At 38.8% G+C, this 12,525-nt stretch overlaps 1 pseudogene; it reads right to left on the bottom strand.

The window, feature by feature from the left end:
• Positions 1-8,327: 8,327 nt before the first annotated feature.
• On the bottom strand, positions 8,328-12,057 carry LOC109205992 (annotated as a pseudogene).
• Positions 12,058-12,525: the final 468 nt, after the last annotated feature.

Genomic DNA, 12,525 nt, shown 5'->3' on the forward strand with positions numbered 1-12,525 from the left:
GTACCCTTGCCGGGTTAAAGTGTTATGTTGTCGAATTCCCCTAATGGGGCCTTCTTTACAAAGTCAGATATTTTGAACTATGAAATGGGATCGTGTGGCACGCCGTCCACTTATACTCTATAATATGGGATCGCGTGGCACGCCGTCCACTTATACATATATTATGAAATGGGATCGTGTGGCACGCCGTCCACTTATACATATATTATGAAATGGGATCGTGTGGCACGCCGACCACTTATATATTATGAAATGGGATCGTGTGGCACGCCGTCCACTAATGAATTAAGAAATGGGATCGTCTGGCGCGCCGACCCCTTATATACGAGCTATGGTATTGGGATAGTTTCGTCGTTATATTCGTTGATCTGTATTCGCTGTATTTTTCCCGAGCATGCCCCCTTCCCCGTTTTAGTTGATATTCTCTGTTGTTATTTCTGTTGCCTATGTATATATATATCTACACAGGTTGTATTTGGTAAGTCCTGTCTAGCCTCGTCACTACCTCGCCGGGGTTAGGCCGGGCACTTACCAGCACATGGGGTCGGTTGCGCTGATGCTACACTTCTGTGCTTTTTGCACAGATCATAGTACCGGAGCAGGAGCCTTTGGTCAGCAGTAGGAGCGTTGGGAGCTTACTTCGGTCCGGAGACTTTCGAGGTAGCTTGCTGGCGTCCGCATGGCCCGGAGTCTCTCTTATCTCCGTCTTTCGTTTGATTTGCCTTGTATCGGATCAGACAGTACTATATTCTTATTCAGACTTTGTTTTTAGCATTCAGTAGAAGTTCGTGAGTTAGTGACATCAGATCTGGGTAGAAGTGTATTTGAATTTTTCGCACTTGGTTTCAGTTATTCATGTTTCGAGACTTCCGCTTTTATATTAATTGCCTCGTTCTTCTTTATACTGTTAATGTTGTTGAGAGAAATGTTAAATTAATTGGCTTGCCTAGCTCCTATTAGTAGGCGTCATCACGACTCCCGAGGGTGGGAAATCCGGGTCGTGACATGTTGTTGCTCCAACTTCACAGTTTCTTCGACAAATAGAAGCTTTCATTAACCATTGTTTAATATGAATACAAATTAAGTTGGCAGCAACCATCTTTGCTTAGTCTAATGGTGTTTTTAAAGTATGCAGCTTAATTCAAGAATAGGTACAGATCAACATTTGCTAAGTGAGGATCCACTTTAGTTTACATTCACTATTTTCTTAATGACTGAGATAAAAACTAACAATTTGTAAATTGACAATGTTAATTATGTTGCGTTGTTTGGTAATATAGTATTCTTTCTGTTTCCTGAAGTGTTGGAAAATATTTGGCAGCAACAGACTTCAGCCCAGCTCATCAAGAAATGCAGAGTAGTAGATATATGGTAACAAAGGTGGAGGTTCATAGAAGTTGGGGCTAGCAAGATCCACAAATCATATAATAACAGTTTTGGTTGCTTCTTTTCTTCAAAGTTTATTTTATTAATTGATATCTTTCGATTTTTTAATTTTTTTAAAGAATTGGCCAAGTTTATCATCAATTGTTTGACAATAATCCATTTTTGTAACTTTTAGGATTTATAGAAAATCAATTAGTTTTGATTCCTTTGCTTATTTAAGTTTATCTTTAACTTATTTTAATATCAAATGTTATATATCTCATAAATTTCAATGCTCAAATATTAGGAAAGATAAGTATATAACAAAAGCTAATCCTTAATACAATGCTGGCTAAGAAACTTTGAAAGAGGCGGGAGATAAAAAGAAGAAGAGAGGAAGGTGTAATGAAACAATTTAACAAGTGACTTCTGTGTTTCTTTAGTTGCACATAGACGAAAAAGAGTAATTTATAAGCTTTTTGAGGGATGGCATCTAATTTCATTATTAGCTTACTAACTTACTAATTTCAATCTAAATATATTCATGTCTTTTATGATCGCCCGAAGCGCGAGCAAATTTACTAGTTAAATATAATATAAACCTCTGCCTCCCCCTCAAAAGATGAGTTCTTCCTTTAATTTGAAGGAAAAAAAAACTTATCTACGTCGAAATAAACCCGTAACTTTAGAAATAAAACAACTTACTTGCTACAACAGATAAGCTGATTTGAGTATAAAAAATTTATACCGTCAATGTTTATCAGTTAAACTTACAGTGGCAATCGCAAGCCAAAAATTAAATTATTTAGTAGCAAGAGATCATCGATTACTTTTTCCGGGAGTGTTTCTTAACAACTTAGTGATATTGGGAATTTTGTTCAACTTAGAGCATCACATTAAGGTAATTTTGTTCCTTTATTTCTTGCAATTTCGTACACAATTTAGTTGAAGACCGAAAAATATGTCACCCCGTATAGATTCTCTTGCTTATGGAATAGTATTCTATCACTTTTATTTCTTTGATGTTGATAGAAAATAAAATAAGTAATTCATATTAGAAGGTGTTTTAATTTCTCAAAAAATACAACTCAGGGGAAAGTCAAACTCATTAAAACTTGATGATTAACGGGCTCATTCCTTTACTCTTGTGCAATAAAATTCACAGTTAAGCATGAATATTCTGACATTAAAGACACGAATCCCAGAGGTAATGCAAAGATATTGAAGAACCCAAAAGGGACCAACACAATCTTTAATGATTTAGCAGGTGATAAAGTTGCAAAACCTATACACTTTATGCTATGAAGACTTGCAAAGGCCAGACCTTAAACAGAAAATAACTCCTCACTTTCTTTACTTGAACTTAAGAAAAGAACACGATCAACTTCTTTCTTTACTTTTTCTCAATGGTACAGTCATATGGATTTCATATACAGAGAACCCTATAATTTGGAGGACGAAAAGCTCTAATCACTATTTACTGCTTGCATTTGTTGTATGAATTTCTGGTCAATTTCATTTCCAGATTTCTTCTTGATAAAATTCAAGTTCCTTCCATGAATTACGACCAAATCGAAGTGAAGATGAAGATCCTAGAAAATGAGATAGAGAGAAAATATCTGAACTTTACATCTTTTGTTTTTCACCAGATGATACCAATTCACGTTATTTACAAAGAGTCCCCACTCTATATATAACTCAGGGGCAAAGTAGTAAAAGCAAAATAATTAAACCCATCTAACTGGGCATGTCCTCTAATGAAGCAATTGGGCCTGGCTCAGGTGTAAAATATGGAGGCCCAACACCTACCCCCCCCCCCCCCCCCCCCCGCAAGTTGGAAGTGGGGCTGGAAGAACCCACTCCCAACTTGGATAATTGCTGCAAATGGGCCTGACCAGGAAGACTCTTAGTGAAAATATCCGCAAGTTGGGCACTAGAAGGTATATAATGCAATGAAATTAAGCCATCTTGCAATTTCTCCCGAACAAAATGGCAGTCGAGCTCGATGTGTTTAGTCCGCTCGTGAAAGACAGGATTCTTTGCAATTTGAATGGCAGACTGAGTATCGCAATGAACAGCAATAGGAGTCAAATTGGTAACATTCATATCCTCCAAGAGGCGACATAGCCAAGTTAGTTCAGCCACCAATCTCCGAACAGACCTATACTCAGCCTCCGCAGATGATAAAGAAACAGTAGTCTGCTTTTTCGACTTCCAAGAGATAGGACAGGACCCCAATGTAATAAAAAAACCACTGACAGAGCGCCTAGAATCAGGGCAAGAGGCCCAATCTGAATCACAAAATGCAGCCATAGAAAATGATGAATGAGAGGAGAAATGAAGCCCCAAACCAGACAATCCTTTGATGTAGCACACAGTATGTAAAGCAGCATCCAAATGGGGCTGCCGAGGTGTCTGCATGAATTGACTAAGATGCTGAACTGTATAAGCCAAGTCAGGCCTAGTATGAGTTAAGAAATTGAGTTTGCCAATTAACCTCCTATAGAGAGAAGGATCAGGAAACAAACGACCCACATCAGAAGACAATTTCAGACCCAAAGGAAGAGGACTGGAGGTTGACTTGGAATCAGTGCACCCAAATTCCTCAACCAATTCGAGAGCAAACTTCCTTTGATTGACCAAAATACAATCAGACACATACATGACCTCCAGACCAAGAAAGTAATGTAAAGAACCTAAATCCTTGATTTTGAATTGAGCATCCAAAAACTGTTTAAGATGAAGAATGCCGTCTATATCATTACCGGTTACCACAATATCATCTACATAAACCCCCAAATACACAGAACCAGCAGTTGAGTGTTTAAAAAACAGAGAATAATCATTCTTAGAATGTTGAAAACCTTTGGAATGTAAGGCATCAGATAGCTTGGCATACCATTGTCTAGACGCCTGTTTGAGACCATACAAAGATTTTTTTAACCTGCAAACCAAATCAGAAGAAGGGACAACCATACCTTGAGGGACCTTCATATACACCTCCTCCATTAAATCCCCATGTAAAAACGCATTACTAACATCTAGCTGAAAAAGTTGCCACTGATTCTTGACAGCAACAGCTAAAAGGCATCTGATAGTAGTCATTTTGACTACGGGAGAAAACGTTTCGTTGTAGTCAAGACCCTCCTTTTGAGTATCTCCTCTAATGACAAGTCGGGCTTTGAGCCTTTCAATAGAATCATCAGCCCTATGTTTAATCTTATAAACCCATTTACTGGAAATGGCATGTTTCCCAACAGGCAAAGGAACCAAATTCCAAGTACTGTTTGCCTCTAAGGCTTCAAATTCCTTGGACATGGCTTCTTGCCATCCTGGATGCAAAGCTGCCTGAGAATAAGATCTAGGCTCGTGCACAGTGGAAAGTGAGTTAAGTAAAGATTGAGATTGGCAGGACAAAGCAAAAATACAAACCTGCTTCAAATTGGTGTGAACTGGTAAAACAGAAGAGAGGGAAGGGCAGGAAATAGAGGCAGAGCTACAAACAAAATCTTGAAGATACCCAGGTCTTTGGTGAGTTCTGGAAGACTTCCTTAATGGAACAACTGGAGGAATAGAAGGGGAGGTAGCAGAAGGTGCAGGAACAAGAGTAGGAGTGAGTGGAGTCACATTAGAAGAAGATGGAGAAGGAGGAGGAGAAGGAGAAGAAGAACCTGTAGGTAGAGAAGAAGTAGGTATGGGCAAAGAAGAAGATTCTGGAGAAGGACAAAAAGAAGAAAAATCAGTAGGAGTAGCTGCAAGGAACTCAGAAGAAGGAGATGGTTGTTGTAAAGCAAAAGGAAAAATAGCCTCATGAAACTTCACATCTCTGGACATTATAATTTGTTGAGTGATAAGGTTTAATACCCGGTAGCCTTTCTTCCCAAAAGGGTACCCCAAGAACACACAAGGACTTGCCCTTGGTGAAAACTTATCCCTACTTCTTTTGAGTGTTGAAATGTAACAAAGACAACCAAAAGCCCTAAGATGATCATAAGAAGGAGGTGTACCAAAGAAAAGCTCATGAGGAGTTTTGCCTTGTAAGACAGAGTTTGGAAATCTGTTAATCAAATATGTTGCAGTCAGAATGCACTCCCCCCAATATTTCAAAGGCACTTTGGATTGAAAAAGAAGTGCTCGTGCAGTTTCAAGTAAGTATCTATGTTTCCTTTCAACAACTCCATTTTGTTTAGGTGTTTCTACACAAGATGTTTGATGAAGAATTCCTTTAGAGAGAAAGAAGGAAGAAGATTCATGACTTAATCCTAACTCAAAAGCATTATCAGATCTCACTTTCTTAACTCTGTAATTAAACTGAGTTTCAACCATGAGAATGAAAGCTTTCAAAGCTGTGAAGGCATTAGATTTTGTACTGAGAAGATAAGTCCAAGTAGATCTAGAATAATCATCAACCAAGGTTGGGAAATATCTGTTCCCAGAATGTGTAGCAATATTATAGGGCCCCCAAACATCTACATGAATAAGATCAAAAAGACAAGTAGTAGTTGTGGAACTGGAAGGGAAGGAGTTCCTTGTCTGTCTAGCTAAGGGACAAATATGATAAGGAAATTGTTGAGTTGAAGGTACAGAAATGGAAAGTGTAGAAGAAATAGACTTCAACTTATTGTAAGGTAGATGCCCAAATCTATAATGCCACAATGTATGCTTATCATTCAAAATGGAATTAACAGACTTAGACCCAATAATATTCTCACAGTTCTTGGAAATATTACACTTGGAACTAGGTACACATTTATTCAAAGAAACAGAGGAAGATAAAGGGATAGAGTCATCACTAAGAAACTTCTCTGGTTGCAAGATGTATAGGCCATCAGCTTCACTACCAACTTCCAGTGGCCTCTTCGGAGAAGGGCCCTGCAGCAAGAAGCAAGTAGACTCACTGAAACAAACCAAACCTTTAATTTGCTTGCATAGTTTGTGAACAGATACTAGGTTATACTGGAAAGAAGGAACATGCAGCACAGTGGGAAGAGAAAGTGTTTTACACAGAGGAAGTGAACCTACTGAATGGACTTTTACCCTATAGCCATTAGGTAAAGCAACTAAGTAAGGAGTAGGAAGGGGTTTGATTTCAGAAAGAAGAGACAAGTTAGAAGTCATGTGGTCTGTAGCTCCTGAATCTATGATCCAGGGTTTTTGGGACAAAGAATCAGGTGGGGCAGATGAGACAGACTGTGCAAAGATGCTAGAATCTAAATCAGTAACCTTACCGGCCAAGTTAGCAGAACCAATGCGTTCAGGAAGAGAAGAACCTTGAGACCCAACAGCAACATTCTGTAGGAGCTGCATCAATTGGCTCATCTGCTCCTTGGTTATTGCTCCTCCAAATACAGTAGACTGTCCAGAATCTGATCCAGTTCCTTCATCATTTTCAGAAGTCTGTACCATAGCAGCAGTTCTTTTACCCCTCTGGTTATTGTTGAATCTATTATGAGGTTGATTATTATTGGGGTAACCATGTAGCTTGTAACACCTATCAATTAGGTGCCCAGGCTTTTTACAGTTGTTGCAAAACATGGTAATTTTTTCTTCCATCTCCCACATACTTCTGTCCAGCCTTAAAGTGAATGTTGAATTTTCCACCATTGATGTCATTTCTGAAATTCGTGTTATGATTCTGAGTAGGATTGAAACCTTGATTCTGAGTTTGAGGGTGCTGCTGCATGTTGTTGCCTCCAGCAATGAGAGAAGCAGCCTCAGTTATGAAAGACACACTTGCTTGTACTTCTCTCTGTTTTTCTTCATGTACTAACAAAGAGTATGTCTTGGACAGACTAGGAAGCGGTGTCATCATGAGAATATTGCCCCTTGAGGCGGTGTAGGATTCATTTAAACCCATGAGGAATTGGTACACTTTATCACTCTCAATCATACCAGCATTATGCCCTTTTGCTCCACATTTACACACACAATCACAACAAGAGCAGGTCATAAAAGAATTAAGAATACTCAATTCATCCCATAGTTCCTTAAGTCTAGAATAATATGTAGCTATGTCACTATTCCCTTGTGTCACCCCAACCAAATCCTTCTTGAGCTGATAGATCTGAGCCCCATTAGGATGACCATATCTGTCTCTCAAGTCATCCCACATGTCCTTTGCTGACTTAGAATGCAGAACACTATTTTTTATTTACGTGGTTAAAGCAGTCAAAATCCATATTCCAACTAAATTGTTACATCTATCCCAAGCTTTGTAAAGAGGTGAAGTAACAGAAGGTCTAGGACATGATCCATCTATGAAACCTATTTTGTTTCTAGCAGAAAGTGACATTAACATTCCCTTACTCCAATTCACATATCATGTACCATCAAAAGGAGTGGATACCAGAGAAATTCCCGGCACATCACAAGAAGAAATGTAGTATGGATGAGATGAATCAATAGGAATGGTCACATTAGACCCCGAATCTAAAGCAGTAGTACGCAAATTTGTAGCTGATGAATTATCTCCCATCGCAACAGTAGACACTCAGACAAACATATAACAATTTTACAAAAACCGCTGGCTCACACGTGTGCTGAATGAGGAATCAAATAAGAAAGGAATCAAACCTGTTCCTTTTTCGAGGGATCGTGAATTATGACCAGCTCTATCAAAAAAAAACTGCTTTATCAGACTCAAAATGTGAATCAATCAGAGGAAACCAGCAGAATCTCACAAATCTCACAATATTATAGTAGAAGTATCCAGAAACAAAACCGCACAAAGTAGAAAAATTTGCAAAATCGTAGGCGTAATCTCAAAACCCTAGGTCGCGTGATTCACTCCCAAACAAGCTAATAATCAGAAATTACTCCGTCAGATGAAGAATATTACTCAACCTTGCTCTGATACCATGATAAAATTCAAGTTCCTTCCATGAATTACGACCAAATCAAAGTGAAGATGAAGGTTCTAGAAAATGAGATAGAGAGAAAATATCTGAACTTTACATCTTTTGTTTTTCACCAGATAATACCAATTCACGTTATTTACAAAGAGTCCCCACTCTATATATAACTCAGGGGCAAAGTAATAAAAGCCAAATAATTAAACCCATCTAACTGGGCCTGTCCTCTAATGAAGCAATTGGGCCTGGCTCAGGTGTAAAATATGGAGGCCCAACACTTCTTGCTCCATACCATGATTTTGACACGAAATCTCACAAGTGTAATTCATAGCACACTCAAAAATGGCATTATGTTGTCTGCCGAACCTCACGAAGAAGATCATACCTCGTATTTGATCCAATCGAACCTGTTTCTTCCTTTTGTTTAGCTTTTCTACTTCCATTCTGTGCAGAAGCGGGTGATGATGGCATTTTATCAATAATGCAAGCTAGAGGAGAATCTATTTCCTCCAGTTCCTCATCACTTGTGTATCCCTTCCTTTGTATAGGAGAAGCACTCCGAGACAGGAGAGACTTCCCATCAACTTCTGCAACTTTTTCGGCAACGTCAGCAGCAACAGGAGGTTTATACACAACTGGGGCGGCAGGGTAAGGGAAACTACCAGAAGAGTGTCCTCCTGATAATCGACGTGCTATGATGCACTGCAAACATCAGTGATGTGAGAAAAATTCATCAACAGAAACCTCTTTGCAAATGTAGTTTTGATATCCTAGAAAAGGAAAAGTCAGTTGTATTGACCAGTTTTGTCAGTTAATCACATTGTTCCGATTTTTGTCATTATTTTTACCATGGGCTTTGTTTCAAAGTTGTAGTGGAGGTAACACTTCTAATAACCTTAAAATGCAAAACTTGAACTAGCTAAGAGGAGCCAAACCTCGGCATTGAGAGCTTATAATACAGTGCCAGGGACAGGATCAGGACAAAACTCATCTGGAGAGAAGTTGCAGAGGATTCGCTTAACCAGTGGAAGACTGATAGATGGACATACCTGCAGCAACATTTAGAATTTTCATCAAGACTAAAGAACAATTGACCTCTACGCATATTTGGCAAACCAAAAGCTGTACCTCCATTCTGATTGTGCGGTCCATGAGCATGTCTTTTGGAAGCATGAGAAGATCGCTTAAGGCATTGAGAAGATGGAAATGCTCTGGTTGATTTCCACCTTTCCTGTGATCATCTCCAAAGCTGCCTTCATCATTTTGCCCAGAATCTTCAGCATCCATGCCAAACAAATCAGTAAGACATCTTGACCAATTGCCAACCTGCAAAAAAGATATACTATCAATATCAAGAGCATGGCCAATGCACAAAAGAACATAAAGGTTCCGTTAGCACATAGCCCATTGTTGACAATTTGGCAGAGTAACACTGCAAGAGCCAAGGACAGAGGAAAATATTTTCAAAACAAGTTAATAGTGAATAGTACTTACTGAGTTTTTCAGTTGCGCACCCGAACCAAAACTCAAATCTCCGGCTGGAATAGGCAACACCTTTGAGTCAACTATTGGATCAGATATGGGATCAGTTGGGATCTCGTGAGCTGACTCACGAAGAATTGCATTGAACATAGCCACATCCAGTCTGGCAACACATTGTTCAATGACCTGAAAAGGTACATATATACAGAGGCGTAAAGCATTTAGACTAACAAGTGAAGCTGAAACCAATTACAGCTAGCTTTAAAAAAATACAGCTAAAATGGAAGTGTAAAAGCACTATGAGTTTTTCCTTGATCACCTGCATACAAAAACTAGAGGAGATAGAAGGATGGAAAAGATACGGAACATGGAAAGCAGAAACACCGGGGATTACTTACCCTTCTAGCCAAAACAGGCAAGCAACCGCATTCATGGCTTCCTGCTCGAACAGGACATAATCTCTTCAGCCTCAAGGAAAGCATGCTTCCATAGGTTAATGGAAAAGTTTCCTTGCTGCTGATCACCCAAGGCAGGTCCTAATAACCGTCCAACAGATTTGCTGGCCATTGGATCATCAGCGGGAGATTGCATATCGGGAGTCAACGTCTGTCGCCAAAGCGATCAATCAGTTTCCGAAAGGAAAGAACATTAAAGCTGCTTGCTTACTATTAAATAACATGCAAAAGAGTAACAGGCTTAAGTTTCAATGTAATATAAGTTTTAGATATCAATTACTTAAAAACCTTATTAGTGATGGCATGTTTGGCTAAATCCTGTAGTTACTATGTAGAACAGAACATAAAAGGTTTACCTATTTGGTACACCAGAATACAATTTTCACTTAATTAGTGTTGTCTACACGTCAATCGTAAATGGGAACATTCGTACAACAGGCAGCTAAGTACATTTGGTTACCTGCCACCACATTGATTCGACGATCCGCGAGAAAATCCAGGATTCTACTCTCTCTAAGGCAGCTGTAAAAGTTCTTGTTTCTTGCCAATCATCAAAAAACTGCAAAAGATCATGCTTGCTTGATTGTTTGTTTCCTGGATGTGTTTTCCATTTAAAAGAAGAAATCTTTGATTCAGTTTTCTTTCCTCCACCATTTGACTCAGTAATCTTTACCAATGAGCTTGGGCTACAGGAACTTCCAAATGCTTGAGAAATGATTACCCTCAGAACAACAGCATTTGACAGCCAAAATGTTAACCTTAATGAAAAGGGAAGAAAAATATTAGGCTAATCCAAAGTACAAAAGTTCCACATGATCCAATAATTGAAAGTATTACACACCTTGCCACATCGTTACCACATGACTTGGCAACCAAAACAAGGCCGGAAACAGTGTTTTTAGCAACTGTAGCTCTTTTGTCTTGAGACCAGTATTTACATGCATGAAGGTAGAGTCTAGATAGGCGCCTGGCAGGTGTGTGCAACTTATGTGCAGAACTGCCATGCTCAGATACCACAGAGTAAAGAGCAATTTCAAGGGCAGCAACTTCTCTCAACTCCACCTCAAGTTTCTCAAGCCTTGATTCCATTTGGCCGATCTTTTGCTCTAAAGCTGTTTTATCTTCTTGTTCGCAGTTCTCCTCAGTGTTGACTGTTTCATCATCACTTCCAACACTTTGAGCACTAACTGAAGTCTCATCCAAAATATCTACTGGTTCAACCTCTTTAACCAATTTTTCATCACCTTCTTCTGAGGAATCTGATACGGATTTTGGATGGACTTTCATATTTTTAGAGTTGTCATTGACATTCTTGGATGTCACTTTAGATGGATCCTTTTTAGGTGTTTTCGCTTTGTTTGCTGTACTTTTTGTTGCCTTAATCTGTGAATTATTTTCTTTCTGATCAGATTTTGCTCGTTGTGCTGGGGAAGAATTATTTGCGACACTTTTAGCGAGCTTTTTGGAGACCTTAACAGTCGAAGCTATTTCTACATTTTCATCTTCAGCTCTTTCTACATTGTATCAATATCTGATTCCTCTTCCAGTCCCTCTTTGGGTTCACTCTCCATATCACTAGAATGATCATTGATTTTATCCTTGCCCTGTTTGTCAACCATTTTACGTGTTTTTGATTGCGGAGTTGCTTCCTCAGACCTGTAGACATCATCCACATAATCTATAACCACATTCTCATAAACTTCAGTGGGCTCTGTGCCCGTGTTCGGATCACTTACTAAAACAATGGACTCTGGTCTAGGAGGTGAAGCTTTATGATCAGTCTCTTTTGCTTTTAACTCTTTTCCTATTTGTAGTCTCTTTTCTGTCTTTACAGCACGCTTTGCTTGATTAGTGTTTGAACCTCGCTTCCGCTCAGTTTCCCTCATGCTCAATACGCTTCACCTGTTAATCTTCAGCAGAGAAGAAGCCATAATAAGCAAGAAAATAGATAATCAAGCATCACTAACAGTACATTGTGAATCAATAATGAGTGAGCTTTATCATTACCAGACTATAAGTATGCTAGATATTAGAGCTTATAATTTAAGATTTGCCAAGCCTAACCGCTAGCTAAATAGCGTTCACTGTCAAAATTATGGAAAAATTGACAGGTCAAAATCAAAAAGTGATGCTCACAAATTTCAGACTAAGCAGGCACTATTAGAAAAGCAGCATTCAATACCAAAAATGTCATTACTATGATACTTCGACATGATCATACCTACAAATATAAAAGTTTAAGATGTTGAAGGAATGGCGTTGCTAATGACTAAGGTCATATTTGTATTCATTGTCTAACATAACACCCACGGTGTGGGATAATACTGGGTATGTTGTTGTTGTTGTCGTCTAACATAACAGCCATTTCGGAT

The sequence above is a fragment of the Nicotiana attenuata genome, unplaced genomic scaffold (genome assembly GCF_001879085.1).
Source record: "Nicotiana attenuata strain UT unplaced genomic scaffold, NIATTr2, whole genome shotgun sequence".
Taxonomy (NCBI): Eukaryota; Viridiplantae; Streptophyta; class Magnoliopsida; order Solanales; family Solanaceae; genus Nicotiana; species Nicotiana attenuata.